Source organism: Mustela nivalis, assembly GCF_964662115.1.
Source record: "Mustela nivalis genome assembly, chromosome: 1".
Lineage (NCBI taxonomy): Eukaryota > Metazoa > Chordata > Mammalia > Carnivora > Mustelidae > Mustela > Mustela nivalis.
This window is the reverse complement of record NC_139020.1, coordinates 166,234,361-166,260,035: the sequence shown is the minus strand read 5'-3', so window position 1 is coordinate 166,260,035 and position 25,675 is coordinate 166,234,361. Positions and strand designations below refer to the sequence as shown.

At 43.8% G+C, this 25,675-nt stretch overlaps 1 protein-coding gene across 1 annotated transcript in view; it reads right to left on the bottom strand.

The window, feature by feature from the left end:
- OXTR (oxytocin receptor) overlaps positions 1 to 25,433 on the bottom strand; it is a 103,692-nt gene extending 78,259 nt beyond the window's left edge. Inside the window, exon 1 of the mRNA XM_082742539.1 lies at positions 25,354 to 25,433. The gene's annotated coding sequence lies outside the window, so the exon portion shown is untranslated. The remainder of the gene's footprint in view (positions 1 to 25,353) is intronic.
- Positions 25,434 to 25,675: the final 242 nt, after the last annotated feature.

The following is a 25,675-nucleotide window of genomic DNA, read 5'->3' as shown; positions in this document are numbered from 1 at the left end:
AGTAAGAGCACTTGATAAAATTCAATAGCCTTTCATGTTAAAAACAAAAACATTTTACCAAACTAGCAATAGAAGGGAACTTCCATAACTTGATACAGGGCTTCTGTAAGAACCTATAGAAGACACAATGACTAATGCTAAAATATTGAGAGCATTTCCTCTAAAATCATGAGCAAGTAAGGGCATATCTGCTAATACCACTTCTATTGTATACTTTGCTAGAAGTCGCAAGTACTGCAAAAAGATTTTTAAAAGAAAAACAGGTTGGGGCACCTGGGTGGCTCGGTCATTTAAGTGACTGACTCTTGATTTCAGCAGAATTCATGATCTCAGGGTTGTGAGATTGAGCCCCGTGTTGGGCTCTGCACTCAGCGAGGAGGCTGCTTAAATTCTCTCCCTCTCCCTGTGTTCCTCACCCCCCCCCCCCAGTTTGCATTCTCTCTCTCTCTTTCTATAGAAAAAGAAAGAAAGAAAGAAAGAAAGAAAGAAAGAAAGAAAGAAAGAAAGACAAACATATGAATTGTAAAGGAAGAAACAAAACTATTGTTATTTATAGACAATATGACTATCTATACAGAAAATCCCAAAGAACTCTCAGAAGAACTATCAGGACTACTGAACTAATTTAGTGAGGCTGCTTGGTGTAAAATAGACAAGAGACATTGCATTTTCACACATGAGCAATAACCAAGCAGAAAGTGACATTTTTTAAAAAGATATTTACTATAGCAATAAAAAGAAAAAATATCTAGAAAAAAAATTAGCAAAAGAAATGGAAGGCTTGTATAAAAGTTTATAAAACTTAATTAAGGAATACATTAAATAAAACCCAAGAATATGGAGATATAAACTATATCCTTGGATGGGGAGATTAAATATTGTAAATATGTCAGCTCTCTTCTATTTGATCTGTAGGTTCAATGCAATTCCAATCATAATTCCAATATAGTTTTTTATGGGTATTTGCAAGCTAACTCTAAAATATATAAGAAAGAATAAAAGGCCAAGAATAGCCAAGACATTCCTGAAGAAGAAAAACAAGGAGGGGAGACTTGTCCACCCAAGTATGAAGTCATATTTAAAGCTATAGTAACTGGGGCGCCTGGCTGGCTCAGTTGGTAGAGCATGTGACTCTTGATCTCAGGGCTGTGAGTTCCAGCCCAATCCTGGGCACATGGATCCTCCTTTAAAAAACAAAGCTACAGCAACTAAAACAGGGTGGCATTGGTGCAAATAGACCAGTGGCACAGTATGAGGAGAGAACCCATACAAATCCGGGCATTTATGGAAAACAGATTGATAAGAGAACAGGGGTATTTGATGATTTCTGTTTATCTAGATACACTGTTCACCCTTCTCTACTCTACTCTGTGCCCCAGAGCTGACCTTTATGGACTCCATCAGTTACAAGGTCCCTAATATCAAAGACCTTTATTGTTTGCTAGGCTAATGAGGTAGTAAGATTAGAGTCTTAAGACAGGTATGTAGCACGTTATGAGAATCAAAAGAGAGTTCAGTTGGGTCTACCTGGAACACACAGAAAATCTTAAAGTTTCAGACACAAATGATCATTTAAGAGCCCTTTAAAAGATGAATAATGTTTCAGTAAGATGTAAAAAAGGCATTCCCTTTCCTCTGGTTTCCAGCTGTGTTATGATTGGTTCCATACCAGCAGGAGATCTGAAGGAGGGACAAGAGTGAGGCTGAATGGTCAAGTATTTATTTCTCTGGCCCATTCTCTCTCTCAGGCCACAGTGACTGGTATGTTTTTCTATGGATAATCACCTCCTATATGATAGCCTTTTTCTTCCCCTTGATCCCTCAGGTTTAGATGTGCTACATGATCGCAGCTAATACATCCCCAAGAGCTTCCGATCTTCTGCAGTTTCCCTAAACCCTGCTCCCGTTCTTCGTAAGGAGTACCTTCGTTAAACTCTTTTTTTTTTTTTTTTTTTTTTTTTTGAGAGAGAGAGAGAGAGAGGAGGAAGGGAGAAGAGCAGAAGGAAAGGGAGAGACAGAATCCCAAACATGTTAAATGCTCAGTGCAGGTCCTCCTGCAGGGCTCAGTCTCACGACCCTGAGACCACGACCTGAGCCAAAATCAAGAGTTGGACACAGCCGACTGCGCCACCCAGGCACCCCTAAACTCTTCAATTATATTGCATGAGTGTACCATCTATTTCTTGTCAATATCTTCATTAATACCACCAGTCCTGCAGATTGGTGAGGTAAGAAAGTACCCTTTAATAAATGATGTTAGGGAAACTGGCTATCCAAGAGGGAGAGAAAAAAAATCACAATTCCTCATGAGACACACAAAAATCAATTTCTAAGACCTCAGGATGAGAAAGGACTTTATAGCAATATATTAAACAGTAAAAAGGAAAAGACTGACAAAACAAAAAGGGAAAAGAATGATAAAATTCACTGCATTAAAATCAAGAACTTCTGTTCACTGATGCACCCGGCTGGCTCAATCAGAAGAGCATCTGATTCTTGATCTCAGGGTCGTGGGTTCCGGCCCCACATTGGGTGTACAGATTACTTAAATAAATAAATAAACTTAAAAAAAAAGAACTCTGTTCATCCAAAGGCATCATAAAGGGAGTGAAAAGATAATCCACAAACTTTGAGAAGAGATTCATAAAACAAAGCTAACAAATCACCTGAAACTGTGTTGTTCAATAAGGTGGCTATTAGATATGTGGCTATTCAAATTCAAATTAAACAATATTAAAAATGTAGTTCCTCTGTTGCACTATTACATGTGCTCAACAGCCATATGTAGCTGGTGGCTACCACATTGGACAGTGCAGAGATACAGCATTTCTACCATTATGGAAAGCTCTACTAGGCAGCTATGGCCATGAATGCAGAAAGACTCTGAACAATCAATTAAAAAAATAATAAAACAAAACCCAAACAAAAATAATTTTTTTTAAAGAGCAAGACGCAAGAACAGATATTTCAGAAAAAAATAGATGTTTATGGTCCCATATGAAAAAACATGTAATCTCAGCAGATATCAGTGGAATACACAATAGAAGATATTACTTGGTACTCATATTGGCAAAGGTGTAAAAAGTCAATCAATACCAAGTATTGGCAAGGTTATAGAGCAAGAACAACACTGCTGTTGGGATTATAAATTAGTAACATCATTTTGATGGGGCACCTGGGTGGCTCAGTGGGTTAAAGCCTCTGCCTTAGGCTCAGGTTATGATCCCACGGTCCTGGGGTCAAGCTCGGAGTCAGGCTCTCTGTTCAGCAGGGAGTGCTTTGCCCTCTCTCTCTGCCTGCCTCTCTGCCTGCTTGTGACTGCTCTGCAAATAAATAAATAAAATATTTTTTTAAAAATAAAATCATTTTGGTAAAGAGTTTGCTATTATCAAACAAAGTTGAAGATATGTATATCCTATAACTTTACCTATGGACCAAGAAGTATGTAGAAGAATATTCATCATAGTATTACTTGTAATAGCTCAAAATCTATAACAATACAAATGCCCACCTACACTAGACTGAAAATACGCTGTGTATCAGTGGAAAACTGTGCAGTAGAGAAAATCACCATCTTGGATAAATTTCAAAAACATAAACTTGAGCAACAAAGGATTAACACGAAAATTAAGGCAGGGTTAGTTATGTCAGAGAGAGAGAAGAATGAGATTAGTCAGGGCACATAGAGGTTTCTAAGATACTCATACTGTTTTGTTTTGTTTTTCAGAGAGACAGAGAAAGAGAGAGTGAGTGAGAGTGTGTGTGTGTGTGTGTGTGTGTGTGTGTGTGTGTGTGTGCAAATAAGGGGAAGGGCAGAGAGAAAGGGAGAGAACCCCATGCAGACTCCCCACTGAGTGTGTAGCCCAACGCAGGGTTCCATCTCTTGACCCCAAAATCATGTATTTTATATGTTTTTCCCTAGTTGAGAACATAAGTTCCACCTCTAGTAATGACTGATCAGATAATTCAGACCCAACCATCCCAGTGGGATGCTGAACAAAATAATGATGATAACAAAAATATTAATTATTATTATTTGAATAAATGGTCTGAAGCCCTCAGAGAACTAAGAAGGCAGGAAAGAATAACCAGGTCATGACTTGGAAGAAGATGTAATGTAGAAAGGGCCGCATTGGGGCTGTCTTCCCCAGGGTCAACTTGCTAATTCTGGAAGAGGGCTCAGAGGCTGAGAACCCCAATAGTCCTCCTGATGTCTTTATGAGGCAGAAGGATCAAAGTTAAAGGAAAAGGAGCCCTGCTAATTGTCCCCATCCACCTTGAGGCCCCGGAAACATCAACAGCTGTCTCCTGGAAGGATGAATGAACAGGAAGCAGAGCCACCTAGGAAACACTGGCATTCAACTTTGAATCATCTCAGTGCCTAAAACTGGCCGAGGTTCATCGTGAAATGCTAATGTCCCTTCATGCCTTCCAAATGCAAAAGCAAAAACTCCCTGGAGGAAGATAACATAATCCAAGGCCTAAATTCCTGCATTTATTCTAAAAAATGCAAAGCCAGTTTCCCATTGCAAAATCAATTAATGTGACATCCTTAGATAATGCCATGTTAACATAATTAAGGGGAATTTCCATGATCACTGGCATAGAGATAAAAAAAAAAAAGCATTTCATAAACCATCAACAATCATTAATGATTGTTTCATGAAGTTTTCACTTTAATTCCTGTGTAGCTAATATACAGTGCTATATTAGTGTCAGATGTCAGTAATGATTTTTTTAAAACTCCTAATAAATGAAGAATGTAACAGACCTTTCTGATAGCAGATATTCTCAGTAAACCTACCGTAAAAAAAATTATACTTATGGTGAAATACTCAGCTTCCCCTGCTATCATCATTTTTGTTCAGCATTGAACTAGATGATCATACCAGTGTAACAAAGAAAAATAGACATAAGGTATAAAAATTGCAAACAAAGAAATACAATTAATTGAATGGCATATGAAAAAATAAATGAAAATTAACCCCTAATTTGCACCATATGTTAAATCAGTGGTTCTCAAGTGAGAGTAATTTTGCCCGCTAGGGAATGTTTGGCAATTCTTGAGACATTTTTTTTTAAAGATTTTATTTATTTATTTGATAGAGAAATCACAAGTAGGCAGAGAGGCGGGCAGAGAGAGAGGGGGAAGCAGACTCCCTGCTGAGCAGAGAGCCCAATGCGGGGGCTCCATCCCAGGACACTGAGATCATGACCTGAGCTGAAGGCAGTGGCTTTAAATCAGTGAGCCACCCAGACACCCCTCTGGAGACATTTTTGACTGTGCTGGTTGAAGAGGGGCCATGCCATTGGCATCGAGGGAGCAGAGCCCAAGGATGTTGCTAAACATCCAACAAGACACAGGACAGCCCTTCCCAACAAAGAATTAGCGACTTTAAGATGTCCAGAGTACCAAGGCTGAAAAATCCTGTACTACGTCAACTCTGAATGTGTCTTAGTTCCAAACTGGGAAAGTGAAGCAAAAAAACTTGTAGAGGATAAACAGGATTACATATTCTTGACTTTGGGATAAGTGAAGATTGATTAAATAGGACATCGAAAGCGTCAACCATGAAGGCAAAGATTGATAAAGTGAATACACTAACATTAAGAACTTCTGTCCAAAAGACAGCAAAAAAAGGAGTAAAAAGGCAAAAGTAGAAGATATTTGCAATACATAAAAATTAGACTCTTAGTTAAAGTATAAAATGAACCTTAACGAGTCATAAAAAATAAAAAGGAGAAAAACCCGATGGGCAATAGACATGAACTTCATTAAAGAAAATACACAAGGGTGCCCGGGTGGCTCAGTGGGTTAAGCCTCTGCCTTCAGCTCAGGTCATGATCTCAGGGTCCTGGGATCGAGCCCCACATCGGGCTCTCTGCACAGCAGGGAACCTGCTTCCTCCTCTCTCTCTCTGCCTGCCTCTCTGCCTACTTGTGATCTCTATCTGTCAAATAAATAAAATCCTTAAAAAAAAAGAAAATACACAAATAGTCAATAAACATATGAAAGATGCTCAATCTCATTACTCATTAAGAAAAAGTAAATTAAAACTACAATGGGATACCACTGTTCTCCCACCAGCATCGCTAAAATTAAAAAGGCTGACAATACCAAGTCTTGACAAGGACATGGAGAAACTCATACTCTCATATACTGCTAGCAGGAAAATGTTCTTGTGGCCACTTTGAAAAACCACGTGGCAGTATCTCCTAACATGAGCACACAAATACCCTAGGACCCCGCAGTTTTACCCCCAGCTGTGTATTTAACAGTAGTGTGGACATCTGTGCACCCAAAGAGCATATGCTACAATGGTCATTGTGCTCGACTTGGTTGTGTCGTATTCCTCCTTATTCTTAATATCATTGCTGTGTTAGTTCTGTTAATATTTTTATTGTGATTTGGGCACCTTTATTATTCAAAATCATTCATACTATCTCCAAACTGTTATCAATTCAAAATTGATCTGAATATCAACATAGAAGAGATGAACCAACTATATTTATACAATGGAATGCTATACATATGCACAATTAAATATGCAAATGTTTGCGAGATGCAACAGAATGGATGAATTTCACGACCATAATGTTCAGGAAAAGAAGCAAGACACAAAAGAAAACATATATGACTACACTTATATAAACTTCAAAAACGGGTAAAACATAATCTATGGGATTAGGTGCCAGGCTAATGGTTATCTTTGGGGCTGAGAGGGAGATTGGTGACTAGAGGGGACAATGGGGGGCTTCTGGAGTGCTGTTAAATTCTATTTCTTACATAGTTGTGTTAATTTTGTAAAGATGCATTTGCTGTACAATTAAGTTTTGTGCAATTTTCTGTGTATATATGATACTATACTTCAATATATAAGTAGTAAAAAATAAAATGCAAATAAAATAGAAGGAAGAAAGTAATAAGCAGTATGTAATGAAACGGAAAACAAATGCACAACAAAGAAAATTAAGAGAGACAAAGTTGACTCTTTGAAAAAACCCTAGAGAGAATAATGAAGAAAAAGAGAAAAAGAATAAACAGTTGATTTGGGGAATATCAAAGACATAATCACCTATCAGAGACTTGAAAAATCACAAGATATTAGTAACTCTTGAAATAAATTTGAAAATTTAGATAAAATGGACTCACTTCAGAAAAATAGAACTTGTAAAATCTGATACAAGATGAACCAGAAACTGAAGAATCCTAAGTTCATGGGTGAAATCTACCAAATATTTAAGAAAGAAATAATGCCAAATATTGTAAAAACTCTACCAGAAAATAGAAGATGAAGAAATTCCTCCTAACTAGTTTTATGAGGTCAGCATCACTTTGATTTCAAAAGTGACAAAAATATAAGACATAAGATACAAGACAAGAAAACTATAGGCCGATCTTGCTTAGTAATATTGATGCCAAAATCACAATCAAAATATTAACAAAGCTAATCCAGTGATAATATTAAGAATAAGGAAGAATACAACATAGTCAAATTGTGTTGGAATACAAGAATGGTTTGATGCTAGGAAACTAACCAGGTAAGATGTACTGATAGAGGGTAACCTGAAACAAACATGATAAAAGCTTTCCCTCTGAGACCGAACTGCAACTAAGAGTGTCTGCTCTGCTCTCACCACCTCTGTTCAACATTTCCTGGAGATTCTTGACAACACAATACCAAGAAAAATAAATAAATAAAGAGAAGAAAGAAAGAGAATCAAAGAAATAGCGATGTCCTTATGCACAAATTATATGCTTTTATGCACAGACAATCCAAAAGAATCTACAGATAAATTATTATAACTAATAAGTAAATTAAGCAAGGCTATAGATACAAGGTCAGTGTATAAAAAACAAATGTATATTTATATGCCTACCATAAACAATTAGAAAGTAATTTTTAAAATATCACTTATAATAGCATCAAAAAAATATTTAATACCTAGGAATAAATCTGCTGAAGGATGTAGAAGTCCTCTACACTGAAAACTAAAAAACATGATTGGTAGAGGTTAAAGAAGATCTAAATAGGGGCACCTGGGTGGCTCAGTGGGTTAAAGCCTCTGCCTTTGGCTCGGGTCATGATCTCAGGGTCCTGGGATCAAGTCCCGCATTGGGAAGGAGTCTGCTTCCTCCTCTCTCTCTTTGCCTGCCTCTCTGCCTACTTGTGATCTCTGTTAAATAAATAAAATCTTAAAAAAACGATTTAAAAAAAAAAAGAAGATCTAAATAAGCGAAGAGTCATACCAGGTGCTTGGTTTGGAAGCCTGAATGACAGAAATATGTTAATTTCTCCAATTTGATCTACAAATTCAATGCAGTCCCAATAAAATATTCAAGAAGAAGGATTTTATATGCAAATTGACAAGCTAATTATAAATTTATATGGAAATGCAAAGGGTAAGAAGCACTAAGATATTCTTGAAGAAGAGAAAAGGACGAGTATCAAAAAAATACTCATAAATACCAAGACATAAAAGAGTCCCAAAATCAACTCACACATACAAAGGTACCTGATATATGACAAAGACGGCACTGCTCAGCTGTGGGGGAAAAGACAGTGTTTTAAATAAATGGTCTTTGTGTAAAGTGGATAGTCACCTATCCCCTTCCTCTCACTGTAACCTAAAATCATTTCCATTTCTTGGTGTAGACTGAAGCAAATGAGAAAACAGTAAGGCTCCACAACTACCCTGTCCACTGCAGTGGCCATTAGTCCCATGTGGCTACTTAAGTTTCAATTAATAAAAATTAAGTAAAATATAAAATTCAATTTGTCAGTTGCACGGGCTATATTACAATTGCACAACAGTCACATGGGGCTTGTGGCTGTCGTCATGACGTCATGAACAAAGCACACGTAGAACGTTGCCGTCATCCCAGTGTGTACAAGTGGCCAGTGCAACTCTGACACACGGTTCAGGAAATGACGGCCAAGGAAACAAAACTGGCTCGCTGCATGTCTTTGTAAATTACGCTGTATTGGAACACACACACAAGCCTTCACTTACACATTGCCTTGCTTTCCCGCTACCGTGGCAGAGTGGCGTAGGTATGACGTAGACCGTAGGACAGTCCTCAAATATTTATTATCCAACATGTTCCAGAAAGATTTTGTGCATCCCTGCTCTAGAAAATAACAGAGATGAATTTACTCATAACTTTCAGATCTTAAATAGGCTGTGAAATATATAACCATGAAGAAAAATGGTTAAACTGAACAGAATTAAGATGAAAATCTCCTACTCATCAAAAGACATCATTAATAGACTGAGAAGGCAAGAGGAGAACGAGAATTTCTAATACATATAAAGACAAAGGACCACTTTTCAAAATATAGAAAGAATTTATATAAATCAATAAGAAAAAGAAAAATGGACAAGAGATTAAAAAGAGTATGTCACACACAAAAATCTAAATGGCAAATAAATACATCAAAACAGGGGCGCCTGGGTGGCTCAGTGGGTTAAAGCCTCTGCCTTCGGCTCAGGTCATGATCCCAGGGTCCTGGGATCGAGCCCTGCATCGGGCTCTCTGCTCGGCAGGGAGCCTGCTTCCTCCTCTCTGCCTGCCTCTCTGCCTACTTGTGATCTCTCTGTCAAATAAATAAATAAAATCTTTAAAAAATATATATATATATCAAAACATGCTTAAACAATGCTAATTCAATGCAATCTAATCAAAAGCCCAGCAAATCATTCTGTGACTAGCAGCAGACTGATTGTAAGGTTGATAAGGAGAGATATAAGATCCAGAACAGCCAATGCTGTCTTGAAGGAGAACAAAGTTGGAGGACTGACACTACCCAACTTCGAGTCCCGCTGCAAGGTTACAGTAATGAAGACAGAGAGTGGGGTTGGTGGCAGAACAGACACACAGATCAATGGAACACAACAGAGTACCCAGAAACAGACAACTGATTTTTGACAAAGAAGCAAAGGCAATTCAATGGAGAAAGGACAGTTTTTCAACAAACGGCGCTGGAACAACTGGACACCCACGTGCAAAAAAAGAAAGTCAATGTCGATGCAGACCTTCTACGCTTTACAAAATCTAACTCAAAATACACAGGCTTAAGTGTAAAGTGCAAAATTATAAGACTTCCAATAGATCATATAAGAAAGGAATCTGGGTTTGGTGATAAGGTTTTCAGAATGCATGTAAGCCTGATGTATGAAAGAAAAACCTGTCCTACACTAAAATTAAAAATTTCTCCTCCATGAAAGATGCTATTAAGAGAATGAAAAGACAATCCACAGGCAGGGAGAAAATAAATGCAAAACATATAATCTGATAAAACACTTGTATCCAAAATACACAAAGAACTCTTAAGAAGAAAACAACCCAATTTAAAAATGGGCAAAGACAGGAACAGACTACTCATCACTGAAGATACACAGATGGTAGGTGAGGCCACAAAAAGAAAAGACGCTCAAATTTACATGTCATTAGAGAATTGCAAATTAAGACAAGAGATCGCTACCCACATATTAGACTGGCTAGAATCCCAAAACTGACACCACCAAATGCTGAGATGTGAAGCATCAGAAGTCTCATTCACTGCCGGTGGGAGTGAAAACGGCCGCTCTGGAAGACAGGGTGGCAGTTTCTTATAAAACTACACCTGCTCTTACCACACAATCCAGCAACCACACTCCTCGGTATTTACCCAAATGCACTGAAACTTATGTCCACAAAACACAGCGCATGCGTGTTTCTAGCAGCTTTATACACAACTGCCAAGAGGTGGAAGCAACCAAGATACTCTTCAATGTGTGAATGGAGAGACAAACTGGGTATTTTGGAGATTAATCCAAATGGTGGAATATTATTAAATGATTTTTAAAAATTAACTACCTAGCCATGAAAAGACACAGAGAAACCTTAAATAGATATTGCTAAGTGAAAAAAGCCAGTCTGAGAAGTTTATACACTGTATGATTTCAACTATATGCCATTCTGGAAAAGGCAAAACTATAGAGATAGTAAAAAGTCAACCATTATCATATGGTTTCACTTATTTGTGGAGCATAACAAATAGCATGGAGGACATGGGGAGATGGAGAGGAGAAGGAAGTTGGGGGAAATTGGAAGGGGAGGTGAACCATGAGAGACTATGGACTCTGAAAAACAATCTGAGGGGTTTGAAGTGGCGGGGGGGTGGGAGGTTGGGGTACCAGGTGGTGGGTATTAGGGAGGGCACGGATTGCAGGGAGCACTGGGTGTGGTGCAAAAACAATGAATACTGTTATGCTGAAAATAAATAAAAAATAAATTTAAAAGAAAAAAAAAGTCAGTGGCTGTCAGGGCTTTGGGGGAAGCGGGGTGAGATGAGGCGATGGTACACAGGGCTTTAGGGCAGTGAAACTATTCTGTATGATACTCTGATGGTGGATACATGATGTTATGCATTTGTCAAAGCCCAAAGAATCAGACAACACCAAGAGTGAATCTTAATGTAAAGTGTGGACTTTAGTTAATAATAATGTATGAATATTAGTGCATTCATTGCAACAAATATCCCACAAGGGTGGCATGTGAGAACTCTCCGTACTATCCAACCAATACTTCTAAAAAATAAAAATTCTTTTTAAAAGGTACTCAACCTCATGCAGGCGCTGTCAATTTCAGATGAAAAACACCACATGGGAAAATACAAGAGCAAGATAATCAATGCAAGACAGCCAAGAGTCAGGAATTGTGCCGGAACCAGAGAGAAGCAGACCCGAGTCGGGAATGCAAACTAAGCTGTAATGAGATAGCAGCGAACACCTGCCACAAGGACTAATATAAAAAAGACAATATCACATGTTGGCCAAGATCCACTCCCATATTGAAACCGGAATCTCATACAAGTGCTGTTGGGAGTTGAATTTCGTAAGAGCGTTCTGGAAAACATTGAACATCAGCTAATGAAGATGAACATATCTGTACTTTATGACCCAGCAATTCCATTCCTAGACACATACCCGACAGAAATGTGTGCTCACGAAAGCCAGGATAACACATACGAGAAGTGTTCACAGCAGCACTGTTCATAAGAGCCTGAGTCTGATTTGCAAAGTAAGAAAAAACAGTAATGCCCCCCAGGACTGCTGCGAGGACTCAGGACTGCCCCCAAGAAGCACCCAGTGACCCGCCTGGCATGGCTACCCACCTGGGCAATGGAAACTGTCCTTTATCATTATTGGTGGGCTGCGTCGGTCAGGTTTTTGACTACAAAAACCAAAACACAAGCATTTATTCTGACTCGATGAAGCAAAAGAAGTAATTATTGAGAAGCTACTGCACTGGTCTCTGAATCTATCCAAAAATGGAGAAGGAAGGTAAAAACTGGGTAGAAACCAGGAGGTCTAGGCAGCAAAGATACAACCCAAGTCAGGCCACTGGGAGAGCTGGGTGAGAGCAGTTCACCTGTACAGCTGCTGCTAGGAGCCCCCTGTGATCTCCGCTGAGCCCTCAGCTTCTCCACTTCTCCTGCATGAATTATTTCTCATGAGACTGCCTCAAGATTCAAAGTGGGAGCATCTGGTTGGCTATGCCCAGGTCAGATATGCCAGAGAGGCCAGCAGCTGAGGAAAGGGAACATCAGGTCCCTGCTTAGGGAGACAGGACTGGGTCTGTCACCAATGAAGGATTTCTCCCAAATAAGAAAGAGTTCTGGATGCTTACAGCCATAAAACAACACAGGTCCACTACAAGTATCCAGTCCAAATCTATTCTGCTTGGACTCTATATCCCATCCAATGTTCTCAGTCCCCTAGGGACAAAATGACCACATCCGGAAACACAGCACCTGCCTTCAAGGGGACTATGGTGTGAACAGAGAAACTATCTAACTCCCACATCTTGGGTGGAGTCGGTGGGTGGGGGGACCAGGGCTGCAAGGGGAGTCCCGAGGAGTAGACCAGGATGGCTGTCCCATCCTAAGTACAACTCAGCCCAAAGGAACTAAATCCACTGTCAGTTGTTGCTTTGGATAAGAAGCTGCATCCAAGCAGAAGCCCTTGAGGAAGCACTGGGATGCAGGAGCCAGCCATTTCAGAGGAGAACCTGCACATGGCAAAGTACAAGAACGGGATAATGAGTGCCAGAGAGCCAAGAGTCAGGAAGTGTGCAGAAGCCAGAGGGAAGCAGGCACAAGTCAGGAATGAGCAAGAAAGGTCTGGAATAAGAAGATGGGTGGGTGGGTATCTGCAATGTCTATGATCTGTTGGCTGTTGGGGATTAGTGTGTCCAGCCCAGTTCAAGGAATAGGGTCGAGACAGACATAAAGGGGCACCTGGGTGGCTCAGCGGGTTAAAGCTTCTGCCTTTGGCTCAGGTCATGATCTCAGGATCCTGGGATCAAGCCCCACATTGCTTCCTCCTCTTTCTGCCTTCCTCCCTGTCTACTTGTGATCTCTCTCTGTGTCAAATAAATAAATAAATAAAATCTTTAAAAAAAAAAAAAAAAGACAGGCATAGAACAGCATTCAGTGCCCATTACTGTGCCCCTCTTGCTGCATGGTTGGACCAGAGGTGATGCCTGATTCAAATTTCCTCTCTCGGGATCCAGAACTGGGACACCTGTAGAAAGGATCAAGCACCTCAACTAAAACTGTAAATATTGTTATATATTTTTTAAAGATTTTATTTATTTGACAGACAGAGATCACAAGTAGGCAGAGAGGCAGGCAGAGAGAGAGAGAGAGGAGGAAGCAGGCTCTCTGAAGAGGCTAATCAAGCACTGAGATCCCGATGCGGGGCTCAATCCCAGGACCCTGGGATCACGACCTGAGCTGAAGGCAGAGGCTTTAACCCACTGAGCCACCCAGGCGCCCCAATATTGTTATATTTTATACAAGAGTGGTGGGGGTGGGCAGTATATCTAGTCTGGCACTTAGTGGGAGCACACCAACCCACGTTTTAAGAAACGTTCCTTCAGTTCAAGCTGTGGGATAACCAAGTCATTTCTTAAGATCCAGACTACCTGGATCTTTCTTAACTCAAAATGTGATGCCCAGAAATGAAATCTTGCCATTTGCAACAACATGGATGGAACTAGAGGGTATTATGCTGAGCAAAATAAGTCAATCAGAGAAAGATAATTATCATATGATCTCTCCAATATGAGGAATTTGAGAGGTAAAGTGGGGGGTTTGGAGGGTAGGGAAGGAAAAAATGAAACAAGATGGGATCGGGAGGGAAACAAACCATAAGAGACCCTTAATCTCACAAAACAAACTGAGGGTTGCTGGAGTGTGGGGGGTAGGGATGGGGTGGCTGGGTGATGGACATTGGGGAGGGTATGTACTATGGTGAGTACTGTGAAATGTGTAAAACTGATGACTCACAGACTTATACCCCTGGGGCAAATAATACATTGTATGTTAATTTAAAAAAAATTTTTTTTAATGTGATGCCCATGGTAGGAATGTCGGTGAACAACAAATCCTTCCATTTCCTTGACACTTGACAATTCATGGTGTGAACTCTCTGAGCAGTCCTCTAAGGGATAGGCATTTACACTTTATTATGAATGTGATAAAAGTGAGGTTAAGGGAAAGGAAGCCACATGCCCAAAGACACTTAAAGCAGAGCATAGGGTGGATTTCTTTTAAAAGGCAACAAATTCTTCCCATCCACGCACACACAGGGCTCTGCAGCCTCTCTTTGCTGCTCCTTTCATCAGGGAGTCTCTCTCTTTTGAGTCTCAGCTGGCCCTTGCAGTACATTAGCAAGTGTGCCCCAGGATGGAGTAGGAAGTGTCTACAGGGGGAAATCTGCTCCCTCTGCCACTAGGAACACTGAGGTCCCTCTGGAAGAAGCCCGGGTTAGCTGCCTTCAGGACGCTAGACTGTGCCCAACAGCCATCACAGCTGCGGTCTGCTTTCAGATGTGAGGTTTATTACAATTCGGGTATGGTGAGGCTAATCAAGCAGTACATGACAGCCACTGAAAAGAAAGTTACTCACAGTTCGCAAGAAGAGGAGGCTCGCGACAGCCACAGGGACCACATGGGGAAGCAGGCAGAGGAGCCAGAGGAAAACACGAAGGGGAGACTGTCCATGGCTTCTTCCATGGGAAGGAGCCGGCAAGGTAGAGGAAGCCGGTTTAGGATTGGTCGGTTTGAATAATTTCAGTGGCTCTGGGACACAGGGGCTGTCCCTGGCTGTCTGGCACCTGCCCTGGGATAATTAGGGCAGCAAGATAGTGGCCCCGAGTACAAGAGCTCCACAAAGGAGATGGTGAGGAGGAGTATGGGCTCTTGGTTTCTACGTCAAAGGTGAGCCCTTGTAGGAAAGTCTCTGGAAATATAGGTTAACTCTGGGAGGGCAGTCCCTTGCAAGGCCCCAAGATGTCAGACCATCAAAAATACAGAAAGGGGCTCCTTGGTGGCTCAGTCAGTTAAGCGTCTGTCTTCAGCTCAGGTCATAGTCCCACATGGGACTCCCTGCTCAGTGGGGAGTCTGCTTCTCCCTCTGCCCCTGTCCCTCCCTTGCACATGCTCTCTCTCTCAAAAAGATAAATAACATCTTTTTAAAAATACAGAAAATAAGAAGGCATGATTAATACACTGTTCCAACTGAGGACCCGGGGGTGTGAGTGAGGCCACTCCAGACCATCCAATCCCAGCCAAACCAGCCAAACCACAGAATTGTGGAGGAAGAATAAATCCTTTTAAGCTGCTGATTTGGGGAATGTTACACAGCAAACACTAACTGAATCAGAGGATGACCCAAAACTGGCCTCTGACTAGCCCCAGCATGTTCCACTCCCCATCCTGGAGAGGTGGAAGGGAGGGCAATTTGGGGTACGGAGAAGGGATTACCAAATCAGGGCCTCGGCTGCCAGGGGCAGGCATGCGGGAAAGGTCTCTGTACAAGGAAACACAGCCATCCGAAAGCTCAGGGGAAAAAGTGCTCCCACCACCTCAGAACATCAGCTCTGTGCAAAGTAGTGACAGCAGGGTCACATGGGAGAGACATCCCATGCCTCACTCCTCAGGATGATGGCTCCACCTGTGACAAAACCACCAACATTGCCAAGAGGGCCAGAGGTCAAAAACAGGCAGCAAGTTATGTGTCTACTCGGGAGAGACATCTAGACCCAGAGGGGTTCCCCATCCCCTGCTCAAGCTGTCCCTCCTGCCAGTGGCTGTCTGATACGCAGGATCCAGGAGGTGAGAGCAGCAGCTCAGGGAACCAGGACCAGGCAACACTCACAGGCGGGCACATAAGAATGTGTGAACTTGGCAACCTGTCAGAGTGGGGCAGGAGGCAGGGACGGATGGAGGAGGGAGCAATGGGGTACGGTTGAGGGAGCGCCAAGTGAGGAAAGCCACCTGGGTTTGGAGTCCCAGTGGTCCCCGTGTGTGTAACCTGAGGCAGGTCAGATTTAACTTCTCTGAGCCTCAGTTTCCATACCTGCAGAATGGAGATGGTTAACCTCGCTTCACCCGGCTTCACAGGTCTGTTGCTTCCCATGAGATGACAGCAGTGATGATGGTGATGAAGACGGTGATGGTGACACCGAAGAGGATAAGCTGCTCCCGTATACTGGAGACTCGTGTTCCTGGCACCGCTAAGCACTTCACAGAAGGCGTTTCAATGAACTGCCATAATGATCTTATAAGGGGCCTTACTGTTATTTCTATTTTGCAGATGAGGAAACCAAATCTTAGACAGGTTACGTAACCTTTCCAAAGTCATGGCTTGTCCTCAGTGGAGGCAGGATTTGAACCAGGAGCGGCTGGTTTTACAGCTCAAGGTCAGGGGGAGCTGCTAGTTCTAGTCCTGCCCTGGGTGAGCACCAAGCAGAGGAACAGCTGCTGATGGCCTGCCTCCCACCAACTGTGCTCAGGGAACCAGGATCAGGCAACACTCACAGGCGGGCCCATAAGAATCCCCTGGCTGCTTATCACCTCAGAGAAAGCATCCCCCTTGGTTCCATTTCTGCCCCTCACAGCTCTCCTGAGCACCAGGCAGCCCCCACAGTCTGCAGCCCCTCTCATCTCAGCGAGGGAAGCCACCAGCAGGGGCCGAGGTCTAGGCCGGTGTGGGGAACCGGGAGCAAGAAGGAGCTGAACCTCATGTCTTTGAGGAGCTCAGCAAACATGTGACACGGATTCCAGATTACCCACATTCTTCCTTTTGGGGCAGGTATGTGAATGACCCTGAGCGAAAGGTCACTGAAGAAAAAAGACCGAACAGAGAGACTGATGCTCAAGTTCTCCTCTGAAAATAGCCCCTGGACACCTGGGGATAACAGTCATCCCTCTCACACTCTACCAGCTCTGGGGCAACTAATTATCCCACTATTTTAGGCCAGCCTGGGCCCATTCAGGAACTGGTCCCAAGTGTGACTCAGGGGGGTCAGGAAGACCCCCACTGAAAGTTGTCCTTTCTGCATCTTGTCAGAGCAGTGAAATCCCTCTGGCAGATAGCTAGTCTTGGGTTTTAAAAGAGAGGTTTACAAGAGAGGTTTCCAAGTGTTTTTGGTTCACGGTCCCCTTGGTATCACTGGTGTTTTTTCACAGTGCCCTTAGGCCAAAAGAAAGGCCTAACAGTTCCATTTATGATGCAGTTAGATCCAAGCAACTTAATAAGTTCTTGGGTTCTGGCAACAATAAATAATACACAGAAATTAAAAGAAAGATAATCTTTTTATTTTATTCTTAAGGAACCACAATTTCTTCCCAATGGGACATGTGTGCCTGTTGGGCACTGCACAAATTCTTGAGCCTTGCAATCTGATAGGACACTGCCACCTTCGATTCCTGTTCTTCATGGATTTTTACTGGCTCTCACTTTTCATCACTGCAGATACTGAAAAGCCAATTTGCAAAGATATGATGTCATCTAAAGGAATGCAGAGTGGTCTGGTTCTCCCTTTCCTATGGGGTTGGAGAGATACCATGCACTGCTGTTTCCTCAAGTTTTCAAAATAACTGACTGCGCTCCTGTAAGTTCCCAGCCGTACCCTGGGCACTTTGCAACATATGGGAACTGCATCTTAGTAGGTTACAAGTCAGACCAGCAAAATGCAAGGGTCTTTGATTCTACAATACAGGGTAGGGGCCTGGGAAACCCAGGGAGGCAAAGAGATGCTTGGGGGAGGGAGGGAGTGAAGGGTGATGGTGTAAAAGAGGCCAGAAGAGCCTAAATGTCATTTAATTTTGGCGATTCTTTCCCCTTTGGTAAAAAGGTTCTAACCACGGCCATGTCTTCCTGCCTCCTTTAAAGATTATCACAAGTTCAAATGAGGTGACGGGTTTGGTGGTATTTTATGAACTATAAAGCTTGGACCCATTTTGGGATATTACAGTCAATGCACTTCCTCCCCCATAGAAATCACTGGAAGGACCCTTTGTCACCAATGTTTCACATACCCCCAGCACTTTGAGGGAACGTGGCAGATTCTAAATGAAGCTCCAACCATATTTTGTTTCTTTTAGATAATACCTCGCTGGTTACTTAACCAGGTTTGCAGCAGGCTTCTGAGAGAGCTGGTACTGTCTCAAAGGCAAGGTGAGAGCCAATTTCAACCGCCAGCAGGGTCACCGAGGGAAGGAAAACACAACCCTGAATGCAGGCAAAGCACCCCAGCACATTCAGAAACCCTCCACACAACTCCATCAACTCTGTGCCCGGCTTCCCTCTTGATTACATGGGTTTCCTATCAAATATGAATGAAGAGGAGGCTGACTGTATTAGAAAATTAATCACGTAGGGTGGCAGCTGCCAGAGCCATTCATAACCTTAATTGCTTTTGCATGCATTCTCTGGAAAGCAATTTCGGGTTTGTCAAGAATTAGGAATGAGGACTCCCTTTGGATACTTACAGAGTCAGGCGCAAGACGGGGCCTGGCGGCACACGAGAAGTGTGGTTCTCAGAGTATGTGTGCTCCAAGGCCTGTAAAGATACTTTGATCTGGCCAACAAACTCGGAAGAGAATGCATTCTTTAAGAAGAATCCGTTGGCCCCACTTCTGAGTTGAGATTTTCATAGATGGTTGCCGAAAGTTACCTGGGTCATGAAGAATTTCAAACTAAAGGGAACTATTATATAATCCCTACAGCCAACATATGATGTTTGCAGTCTCAAAAGTACTGGGAAAGGTAAGTGGGAGCAGTCTGAACGCAGTGGCATTACGGCACTGAAAATGCCACGAATTCTAGGGTTCGGGGAGAAGGGAGGAGGCTGCACATCTTCCCTCAGGAGAATAAGAGGAGCGTCTTCTTGTGAGCACAGGATGGAGTCTTGAGCACAGACTTCTGGAGCCACTTCCTTTTTTTAAAATTTAATTTAATTTAATTTATTTATTTGTCAGAGAGAGTGCAGGCGCACACAACAAGGGGAGCGGCAGGTAACTGAGCAGGGAGCCCGATGCAGGACTTGATCCCAGGACCCTGGGGTCATGACCAGAGCCAAAGGTCGAGGCTTAACCAGCTGAGCCACCCAGGCATCCCTGGAGCCAGTTCTAAGAGATGACAAGAGTCAGTCACCTGAGTTGAGAAAGACCTCTCTGAGGCCCCCTGTAACAGATGTTGGGTCACAGAAGAAAGATGTGACTCTGCCCTATCCCCAGGGTCTGGGGTCAGGCATATCTGGGGTTCAAGTCCCACCTGGCCTTGAGCAAGTTGCTTCCTTGTGCCCTCAGTTGCCTCATCTGCAAACTGGAGTCAATACTCCCTAGCAGGGGCTAAGGCCGAGCTCCAAAGTCATAACATCTGTACAGAAAACTTCTTTTCCTCTCTGGCTCTGGGCCCAAACAGTCATGGATTCATGAGCCACCCCTGATCATCAGTCTTTTCATCTCCTCCTGCTCGGATGCTGCCTTCCTCCCACAGTTCTCCAGCTCTGGGGTGTCTCGGACCCCCTGGGGAGCCGGGGCGGGGATAAAACCCAGCCTGTGGATCCAGGAGGCTGTGTGTGGGGCCTGTGAGGGTTTAACCAAGACCTCCGGTAAACCTGATACTGTCCAAAGGTAAAGAACACTATCTAGATGTACCTAAAGCCCAGCAAAACATCCAAGCGAAAAAATCCTACAGAGACACATTATTTCTGTTAGTTTCATGGTTCTCAAACTTGGCCACACAGTACTCACCTGAGGAGGGTCTTACGTGACTGAGGCTGGAGACCACTGCCACAGAACCCGATTTAACAGAGACCCACGGTGTTCTAAGGGGCAGCAAAGTCTCAGAGGCACTGAGTTAGAAGCACGTGAGGTGTCTGGTCCCCTCTTCTCTGCCGCAAGGTAGCTGCTGAGGCAGTGCCACCAGACTCAAGGACCTCAAGAGGACAGTGTGCAAACAAACTGACTCCACATTTGGTAGAAATGCCCTGCCGAGCTGGCTTGTTTCAGACCATTACTTAGCCCTGGCTGAATAGGGCCGGTAGTTCAGAGTTCCACTGGCTCCAGGGGAAGAGGGGTTTCGTCGGTTTCCCCAGACTGGAGGACAGCACCGGGCACTTCGGAGGGGCTCCATAATTATCAGCTGAATCAATGAATGAATGAGGGCACGGGACTGAGAATGGGGTATGGGCTGACTGCACCCTTCCGGTGAAACCACATTCTGGAAAGACCAAAAACCTCTCAAGCCCCCAAAAGATAGACTTCCAAGTATCTCTAGGTGGCTGGCCAGCAAAGTCCTCAGGGTCAGGACCCTCGACAGAGCTCAACTCACACCAGGTGTGGCATATACACCGGGACGTCACCCATTCCGTCCAGCTGCAGTCCGCCTAGTTCAAGCTGTGTGCTACGGCGCCCTGTGGCTTCCCAAGATCCTCCAGGGCCTTCGTGGAGGGGGTGGGGCTGAAAGGGGGAGACACCCCACCCTCCACACCCCATCACCTGAGAGCACCCTCTGGCTACCTGTTTATATCATCAGCTCCAAGTAGGTTTCCACTGAAAGAAAGTATTTTATTTTGTGTTTAAAGTCTGAAACAGCCCTAACTACACTGTGTTGATAGATGAGTAAATTACACTTCCTTCATCAAGGCTGAGTATTTGTCTCCCGGCTGGAGGGAAAGAAAGCTACTCACGCCAAGGTAGCTTCCAGAGGGATGCTTCTGCCGGGTGCGATGTGTGCCCACAGAGTCTCTCAGTCCAAGAAGCAGGAGGGCCAATCCCTGGATGCTCCACATTCCTACAGCCTCAGCAATTCCTATCTTGTTGGTTCACACAGGAGACTTGGGGAGTAAGAAATGGGACGTCATCACTCCTCGGCTCAAACTGCCCAAAGACTCGTCACAGAAAATCCCGAGGAAAATAGGCCCGCATTGCCTTGCGGATGGGGTCCCAGCCCACAGGGAGTCCCGCCAGCCTTGCTCACCCTGCCACGGAGGCAGCAGTAGGAACATGTGATATATGTTAAGAAAATCTTGACTTGAACTTCAAATATATAGAGCCTGGGTAGTAGTGATAATAACCAATGAGATGAGCCGTTTTCTCCATTAGACTCAAAGCTTGTTAAAGAGAAGGGACTCTTCCTTATGTTTTCATTCCCAGAGCCTAACACACAGTAGGTGACTCATAACTGCTGTTGTTTCACTGAATTTTATAAAGGTCACTTCACATGTCGACAATTCTAGGAGAGAGATATTGCCTTCAACTGTATTTGATAATCAGGGAGACTGAGAACCAGAGAACGTGGGTGATGCCCAAAAGACAATTAGCTGCAAATGGAGCCAGGAATAGAATTAGAATCTTGGTCCATGCCCTAAACTCCTGCAAAGCCTAAGCATTTTGGGCAGAGTCAAAACAAAGTACCTCCAAATGCTTAGTCCTCTAAGGACAGGAGTTCACCTCTGTGGCCCTAAGGGCTCTAGTGAGAATCCCACATCTGCGAAGACACAGGGGAACTATTTTCTCTTGGCCCAGAGGGATGAAGTTCTTTCTAGGGTTTCTAGAGCCCAGTATCCTGCCTCCCCCTGACCTGGTTCCAGCTCTGAGTCATGCTTGTCAGCGTGTTCCCAGTAATCAGACCGGCGCCGTCAGCAGCTGGTGCCCTGACTCACCTGGGGAAACAGGAACTTGGCTGCCCTGCTTTAGCTCCTCATCCTTTCACATCAGTGAGGAGCAGGACATTCACCATAAGACCCTGAGGAGTGCCCCGGAGTTTGGGCAGGGCCTTTACTAAGGTGAAAAAATTGGACTGTCCAGGAAAGGTCTGTGCCACCCAAATGCCTAATAATAAAACCCAACTAATAGGCTCCAGAGTACACCCTAAAATAGGCGTGAACAGGTCCCAACGGGAGACACATGGTGACAGAGCTGGGATATGGTCCCTGCAGCATTCGCAGGCATCACCTACAGACAAAAGGACATGCAGTGGAAGGAGGGGACACCCTGTCGTCCTGCATGCTTCTTTTTAAGGGCATGAGAGCTCTTCCCGCCTTACAGAACAGCAACAGAGGCAGGTGCCTAAACCAGCCTCTGGAAGGAGACGTGGGGCCACCGTGACTGACTCATGCGAGTCAGGATTTGTCCCTGGAGTGGGGGACAGCTCACTCGTATCCTGAACCCTCAGCCCCAGGGGCAAGATGGACAATGGAGCAAAAGACAAAGAGGAGGACGCCAACAACTCTTCCCCAAACAGCCACCAATTTCTCCTACAAAGTTCAATCACTCTACTACTTGCTGATCCCACGAGTAATTGTATAACAGGTGCGGTGGCACGGGCCAAATCTTACAACTGAACAAGAAGGAAAGAATCAGGAGGCAAATGGGTCGCCTGGGTGGCTCAGTGGATTAAGCCGCTGCCTTCAGCTCAGGTCATGATCCCAGGGTCCTGGGATTGAGTCCTGCATCGGGCTCTCTGCTCTGCGGGAAGCCTGCTTCTTCCTCTCTCTCTGCCTGCCCCTCTGCCTACTTGTGATCTCTGTCAAATAAATAAATTAAATAAATCTTTAAAAAAAAAAAGAATCAGGAGGCAAAAATATATGCGCACAAGGACTGCAGCACACAGTGATGGCTGTGTGAGGACAATGCTGGGAGACTGTGTGTCAGGATGAAATTAATTCACAGATGGATTAAGACTAATGTAATTTTCCATCTTCTGAACACCCTGTCATGTTAGAAAATATTAATAATTACAACAATGTGAATAATTAATAAAACAAAAAAAAAAACCGGCCTCACTATCGGCCAGGCTGAAGTATGGTCGAGATACTGAAATACAAGCAGAGTGTGGATATTCTAGCCTAGTTCAAGGCCCACAGAGATTCTACTCAGAGCCACGCACTGCGTTGGAGGGAATGACTTATTTCTCAAGGTGAAAGCATCTGGGCATCTCTCTAAATAAAACTGAGTTTGTTTTTGTTTTAGCCACAGCATGTTAAAACAACAACAATAATAACAACAAAAAGCCTTAGAAACATGAAAACAAAAAAACAAAAAACATGAAATAAGTGTTATGTTTCGGGTGGGCAATCTGACAATAAATATAGGCTACTGGGTCCACCCAGAATTCATCTTGAAGGTCTGGAACTGGGAAAGGCAATCTTCTATAGAAGATTGCCTTTCCCAGTGCTTATCTTCTATAGCAACGGGGGCTGAGGCCAGTGTGCTACTGGGTGCAGGAGACAAACGTGGGTTTCGCAAACCAGCATGGAATCTGAAGTCTCAAGTGCAGATGTTCTGCTGGTAGATGTTGGTTCTTACTGGGGCAACTTTTTGAAGCAAGACTTCAGGGTAGATAGCAGATTTTACACATATACCAAGCAATAGTTAATAATGGCCCTGGACAACTCTAACTGGTCTTATAATCAAAAAGGATTTCTCTAAAACAAAGACGTTGATTGCCCCCAGCAAGACCCAGCTTAGGAAAGGTGTGAGGGCCAGAAGATGGTTGGCTTGCACTGCCAATCACAGTCCCTTCCACACTCATAAGAACCCTGGATGTGTGCTAGATGGGCGACATCCCTCGGAGAGTCCTCTTTTCTCTGTTTCTAGTAGGATGTAGCAGCCACACCTAAAAGATAATGCCGACACTAATGACATGAATTATGTCACATAAGAGGTCCAGAGCTGAGGGAGCAAACACGGCTCCCCAGTCACGTCATCCAGGATGTGGATTCTCTCCATCTTCCTGTTCCAGTGTTTAAAGCCTGGACTTCGCCTTTATACTCACTCCCCTCATGTAGCAAGACAGTGGCCCTCAGTGTGGCATCACATCCTCACATCGTAACATCCAAAAGAATAGTCCTCCCATTCCTGGGTCTGTCTCCTGACGATAAGGAAGCCTTTCCCGAGAACAACCACCACACTTGCTGTCCAGGCTCCTTGACAATACTTGATCCCATCTTGATCCCGCATGGTTCTACCTATGGTGGAGATCCTTGCAGCCACCTGGCTGGCCTCACTCATCCAAAAACACTCCAGCTTGTCAGTGTCCTCCAAACATAAGAAAGCAGAACCCGATACCCTAGTAATAGTGTAGCCAAAGCAGAAAAGAGGTGGACTTCCCCTTCTGTAAATGTTAAAGTAATCCCAAATCACACTAATTGTCCAAGAAACCACTTCAGTGGCCAATTATGTTGAATTTACCAGTTTGCCACAAGCACTGGATTTGAAGTCAGCCAGAGGCAGGTTGTCAGCTTGCTGTGTTACCCAGAACAAGTCAGATCACAGCTCTCTGAGGGTCAGTTCCCTCATCTCTAAAGCACCAATCAGGATAAAGACTGATAGGAGTATTGTGAAGACTTGATTAGAAGAAAGCACATTCAAAGAACCGAGGACAGAAAATGAACTCAACAATGGGAGCCATGACTGCTGTTACCATTAAAAACATGAACCCCTAAGTTGTTTTTCTGCATACTGTGCCTCTGCCCCTAACCAACACCATGGACGGAGAGTAGGGGGGTCACAGTGTCAGAGATAGAAAAAACTTAGCCTGGGGGTTATTTCTCAGCTCCAGGGGAGTCATACAGAGAATTTTCCAAAAAAAAAAAAAAAAAAAAAAAAATCATCTCACAGGCCCAACCACAGACCACTTTAATCAGGATCTCTGGGGACAGAGTGTAGGCACCTGTTTTCTCAGACCAGTCTCCCCGAGGTACAGGGGAGCACGGGAGGCCCAGAGTAGTGAAGCGATTCTCTGATGTTCCAGTTTGATACTGTGGCATCAGCCCTGTGTTTCAGGTATCAGAGCATCTTAGGGACTCTGATTCTATTAGCCAAGGCCAAGGTCCCTCCCAGCTAATCCACGGGTTTGATTGGCTGGTTTTCCCTATCCTCACCCAGCTTCTTCCGGACTTGATGTTTCAGACTGGAGAAGGCACTGGGGCCGCTTTGTGTGATGGACAGAAATGGGCAAGATGATGGGAAGCATTCCAGGATGCAGGAACAGAGGGGCTACTCACCTCTGTCCGAACGCTCCCAGTCTTCTCCTCGTGTCCCGGCCCAGCTCCCTGAAGTCCAGCACACGCTGTTCTCCCAGGAAGAAAGCATTTCCTCGCACTGTCTGGTTCCTACTAACCTTGGCACCTATTCCCTGCCTCAGCCCCAGCACCAGTCAGAGGGCCCAGAGAACATTCAGTAATTCAAGCGCTCTGTGCCTGGGGCTCTGCTAAGGTACGGAGATCTGACTGATCTAACAGAGCGGAAGGCCGACTCGGCACCTGCCCTTATGGTGCAGTCAGTCCGGGAAACGTCCTGCTTCCAAGAAGAGGCCACCAGCCGGAA